Source organism: Heterocephalus glaber, unplaced genomic scaffold (assembly GCF_053883595.1).
Source record: "Heterocephalus glaber isolate CG9 unplaced genomic scaffold, H.glaber_assembly_v1.0 deba00000122, whole genome shotgun sequence".
NCBI classification, from domain to species: domain Eukaryota; kingdom Metazoa; phylum Chordata; class Mammalia; order Rodentia; family Bathyergidae; genus Heterocephalus; species Heterocephalus glaber.
This window is the reverse complement of record NW_028258138.1, coordinates 921,734-927,733: the sequence shown is the minus strand read 5'-3', so window position 1 is coordinate 927,733 and position 6,000 is coordinate 921,734.

The following is a 6,000-nucleotide window of genomic DNA, read 5'->3' as shown; positions in this document are numbered from 1 at the left end:
GCCCTGAGGACCATACATCTGTGTGGAGAGAGACCCGGCATTACCCACGCTTGTTCCCCAGGGCCAAACAGAAGCTCTGTTTTAAAGCTGCAGCTGTTCCTTTTAGAGTATCGTGACCCAGCAAAGCTGCCCGATCTGGATCACGTCACTGTGACACTCGCAGTCATAAAGCAGCAGAGCGGGCATCTATCCTGGCTGGGTGGGTTTGGAGCTCAGCTGGCCGCTCTGCTTGCACACGCATCAGGGTGGGTGTGGGGAGGCTTGGGCCTTCACCTGGTGACTCAGGCTCCACGGGTCCCGAAGGGGACAGAGCAGTAAATGCTGAGCTGTCCATCCCAGCCCAGCCTCTGGGTCAGGAGTGTCCCCCACGTCGCTGTCTGAGAGGAAGCATCCCGAGAAGCCCACTCACTTGGGCGAGGGAGCTGCACTCGCTCCTGTGTCACTGTGCTGAGTGCTGAGTTCTGGGACAGTGTGTGGGCAGGGAACACAGCTGCCATGCTGCCATCTCTGCACCTCATCTCGCACACCTCTGCCGTGGCTCATGCAGCTCCACCAGTAAGAACAGCGACCTCCAAATGGCGGTGACAGTGTGGACCTGCCCCAACCTCCTGCCAGCCCCGAGGGAGCACTGTTCAACCCTCTCTCAAGACCAGCGGCTGAAGCTGGCATCCAAGTCGAGCCCTCCAGAAAGTGAATGACTATAGTCGTCTTCTAAAACTCCCGGCTAACTGTGCTTTGCTCTTTGCCATCCCAGTTTGTCTTTTGCTAATATTTGTGTTTATACATTGCATATAATTAAAAAAACATTTTCAGCCTGATGGTCTTTGAACTTTTTGATTTGTCAGCCAGTGAGAAGCACCTGAGGAAATGTCCCCAAATATACACCAAAATGAGAAAGGAAGACATAAGATGATATTTCAAGACGTTTCACCTTTTTTTTTTTTTTGGTACCAGGGATCAAACTCAGGACCTTGTGCTTTCGAGGCAGGTGCAGCGCCACTGAGCTAAATTCCTGGCCCTGTTTCATCCATTATTTTTAAAAAGTCATACCCTCAGCCTAACACTATTACTAATTTAAAATGAGTAATTATGATACTATTTAGGGAGGTTAGTGTGAATGAATATGCTCTATTATTTTGAATACCTTGGTGTTGTACATTGTGAAACTGCCATTTCAAGGGTCTTGTCTAAGACGCTTATTTCAATAGCTGGCTGCCAGAGCTAAAAGGAACACCTCAGGAAAATATGCAAATTCAAATTAAAAAACATGTTGTATAATAGGTCATGTGAAATAGGAAGAAAAGGGGCAAAGGGGAAGGAAGTGGGAGGGCTAGGGGAAAGGATAGAAGGGAATGGGATTAATGTGAGAAAATGGAAAAACAGGAACAAAATCTTTGTAAATAGGGAGGACTGGAGGGGTTGAAGGGAGGGCTGGGCAAGGGTGAAAAATAAGAACCAAGAGAGACTATGTACAGGTGCAAATTTCCAATGATGAATGTCATTATACTGTATACCTAAAATGTACCAATGATTAGAATGAATAATCGATAATGCAAAATAGGAAGAAAAGGTCCAAAGGGGTAGGGGTAGTGGGAGGGGCAGGGGAAAGGAAAGAAAGGAAAGGAAAAATGATGAGAAATGGAAAAGTGGAAATAAAGTCTTTGTAAATAGGGAAGGGTGGAGGGCGTGAAGGGAGGGCTAGGAATGGGGAAAAAATAAAAACCAAGATGCATCATGTAAAGGTACAAGTTCCCAATGAGAAATGTAAGTGTGTTGTAGACCTACAATGTACCAATAAAAGAAATTAATTAAAAAAAGAAGCATGTTGTTGCTGCACTTACAAAACCATGGTATTCTTTGCTCAGTTCATCCATCAAATATGTAAAGCCTTTTAGGGAAATTCAGCTAGTAAATTTCCATCTTCCCGGACACCAATCACTATCCCAGCAAACTTACTGGAAAGAGCAGCATTGCTATATTTTAAACAAATGGTTCAAAACTTACTACAAATTTGTTTGGTAGACTTTTAAAAAACAAATTATAAAAAAAGTTTGTATATCTTAAAAATGAGCAGTTATGGGAGTTGTTATAGGTGACTAACAGGTTTTGGCAACAAAATCACATGACGTTGGAAACAATCCCAAATACATATTTTCAGGATGCTTCTCCTATCACTGCTTCTTGTAAGGCAGTTACTTCCCACTGATTGTTAAAGACTTCAGTTTTACCTGGAGGGGACAGATTGTGTAAGCTCTTCTGCTTTTTGCTACATGTGCTTGGTAAGAACACTGTGGACATTCTTCCCTGCACTGCCTTCTGAACATACCTAGAACATCAACCCCTATACCTGAAGATCCCGCTCAGGATCCCCGCAGCTCTGCTCTGTCTGTCCCTCCAGGACAAAAGGCACACAGGACTGAAGTGATGTCTCCATCTGGATCCCACATGCTTCCCCTGTAGGTCCCAACCTGAGTCCATGAAGCCTAGATCTAATTCCTTGCCAAGCTTTCTAGGATAGTTTCCAAAGCCCATGTGGGCCCCAGGGCAGACTCAGTCACCTGAGGCCTATGGTAGGCCAAAGAGGGACTGTTTCCAAAGAGTGATGAACAGAACTTGGCCAGGTAGGCCACTCTCTGGGCTGAGGTAGGAGGACAAGGTGTTGGGCTAGGCCACCCCCATGGAGAGACAGACTGTGGTCCCGAGAGAGGGCCAACCTCTCCATAGCAGGAAGTCCCACTGGTCATTGTTTGGTGGGTGGACAAGTGACCTAGAGTGGGAGCCAACATCATTTGCATGCTATAGGGGGCCTCTTGGGGTTGAGGAGTGACTGCAAAGAGAAACCCCAGGTTTATCATGCAGTAGGCCTCTCCTTTCTCACTTCCACCTCCAAATTCCCCATGTTAGCTATCTCTTGCTCAGTCACATCCTGAGATTGTCTAGAATTAGCTCACTGCTGCTTCTTGGTCCAGGCCTTCCTTTTGGTCTTAGCTTCTTTTTCCTGGGCTGCAACTTTCAGTAGTCACTTCTGAGATAGTCTACAACATGTTCTCTGCTTCTCAGCTAGATGATAGTTTAGCTGGGTATAGATTCAGCTGCCCTGATGGATGATAGTTTACTTGGGTATAGTTGTTCAATGATTATTATTTACCTTCTGGGCAGTGTAGATATTATTTCCCTTCCAGTTGGTATTTCAGCTACTGCAGCTGCATTTTTTATCAATCTTACTGTTGCTCCTCTTAGCACCTACACTTTCTCTTTAGCTACCTTTTAAGTGTCTCTTCTTTTTTGGGATGCTGTGTTTTGACCTTGTTCAAGTTTCAGAGTACATCTCCCATCTTTCTCAGTTTTTAGTCACTTTCTGTTATGGGCTGGGTTGTGTCCCTCACCCTCCTCCCCAGAGTATGAATGCTTGAAGATGGAGCATTTAAAAGCTAATTTTTTTTTTTTGGTACTGGGGATCAAACTCATCCTTGCACTTGCGCAGCAGGTGGTGAAACCACTGAGCTAAATCCCCGGGCCCTGAAAAGCTAATTTAAAATGTGGTCATTTGGTAGGGAGGACTTAATCCAACATGACTGGTGTTCTTATAAGAGACCCATCCAGGGGCTGGGGATTTAGCTCAGCGGTTCCACCGCCTGCCTCGAAAGTGCAAGGTCCCGAGTTTGATCCCTGGTACCAAAAAAAAAAAAAAAAAAAAAAAAAAAAAATAGAGAGACCCATATAGAAGAAAACCACATGAGGATACAGGGAGGAGAAGCCATCCTCAAGCTGAGGACAGAGGACCAGCAGCCTTGAGACACCTTGACCTTAGACTTCCAGCCTCTAGAATAGGATTCAATAAATTTTTGTTATTTAAGCCCCAGCCTGCGGTATTTTGTTATGGCAGCCTTAGTAAACTAACACACTGACAACCTGAGAAAGTCTTAATCTTTATCTTTTTCAATATTGCCTCTTTCCCATTCCCTCCATTTTGCCTACTCTACTTTGAATATGTACCCTTCCTCCCCAAACTCATGTGCTGGAAATAAGACAGTGCTGAGAGGTGGGGTGGTTTTAGGAGATGATTAAGTCAGGGCTCTGTCCTTATGACTGGGATTAGTGTCTTGGCAGGGTTTGAGAGGACCAGCAGGGTCCTGTGCCTCTCACCTACCATGTGAAGACATAGCAACAAGGCTCTGTCTTGGAAGCAGAGAGCAGCCATCACCAGACATAGCACTTGCTAATTCCTTGATCCAGGACTTCTGTTTTCCAAAACTGTGAGCAGTGCATTTATGCTGCTTATAATTACACAGCCTTGGGTATTTTGTTACAGCAGAGGAAAAGGATGAAGACACCATCTATGCTGGGTCATTTCATTCTATTTTCCTCCTTTAATGTTCTGTATCATAAATAGTTTTTAGTCTTTCTGTGTTGTTTTTTTGGATCATATTTTTATCCTTAAATTTTAGTTTATTAATTCTCATTTCCCTTGTGTTTTTAGCCTTTCCTTTGAGTTTTTTATTTCTGTGATTAGATTTTTTATTTCTGCAGTTTCTAAATGTGTTTCTTTGGAAAATCTATTAATTCTGCCTTTTGTTTTATTATTGTTTTTATTCTTTCATTTATCTCTGCTTCAAGGGGGCACACCCCCACTGTGTCTTTTGCTTGTTGAGGTTTTTTTTTTTTTTTTGGTACCAAGGATCGAACTTGGGACCTTGTGCTTACAAGGCAGGCTGCAGAACCACTGAGCTAAATCTCCGGCCCACTTGCTGGGGTTTTAAAATTTTTTTTTATTAAAAAAAGGTTTTTTTGGTACCGGGGATTGAACTCGGGTCCTTGCACTTGCACAGCAGGCGGCGAAACCACTGAGCTAAATCCCCAGGCCTGGGTTTTTATTTTTAATTGGTCCCTTTTCCTCACGTGGCCTGGATGGTTTGTTATGAATGTGTCCTCCAGCTTCCTGAAGTGTTCTTACAGGAACATGTGTACTTTCTTTTTCCCAGGCACCAGGGACTCCAATCGCTTACACAAGTTTTTGTTTTAATTTCTTAGCCGAGAGCCATGCACAAAACCTTGCCCCGCCATGTTACATGCTTAGGGCTCTTATTTCTTTGGGGAATATTTTTCCCATTTAGGTCTCTGGACAGAGGGAACACATCCTTGCTGACTTCTTAGAGCAGTGGCTAGAACTCATCTAGTCTTTTTAACGGACAGGGCTTACACAGGAGGCTGTGGTGCCATCTAGGCCCGCCCACAGCCTTGTCTCTTACCTCACCTCTGTATTCTCCTCCCTGACCTCACCTGTCACCTCTCCATGGCTCATACCTGGCCTGCCTTCCCCGAGGGCTGCTCCCGGAGACAGTTCCTAGGACAACCCTGCCTTTGACTTCTCATTTACTCTGGACATTGCTGATGAACTTTTCCTTTCAACAAAGCTATCTAGCCAAGATTTTATCATCCTTGTTGAGGATTCTTAGCCAGGTGGAGGCTCACATTTCATGGGGAGCACAATGCCAGGGCAGGAGGAGCAAGGGAAGGGGGATGGAGGAAGAAAAGAGGAAGACGAGACCAAGGGAGACCATGGGCTTCTGGGGCTGAGAACCTGCTGGTGTCCAGTGCAACCCACTGGTGCAGAGCCCCACCTTGAGCAGTTTGCCAGTGCCACCCACAGAGCAAGAGTCCCTGGTTCCTTCCAACAAGGAGGAGGGGCAGAGCCCAAAGCTAGCCTTGGGTGGGCAGTGTGTGTCAGGGTCAGCACCAGGCCTGGCTGTGCTCCACGGAGCCACCCTCTGCCACAAGTGCCCCCGTGTCCCAGGCTCTCAGCAGCACCTGTCACCGAGACCTGTGAGGGGGAGAACAGAGATGCCTCCTCCTCCACCCGTCCCTTTAGAAATGGACTAGCAGTGGGAGGGAGGCTCAGGCTGCGAAGAGGGTGGAGGAGACTTGATGCCACAACTGGGTTTTCCTGGGGTGTGAGGGGAGGGGCATGGCCAAATGAGGGGTGGGAGTCTCTAGGTCCCC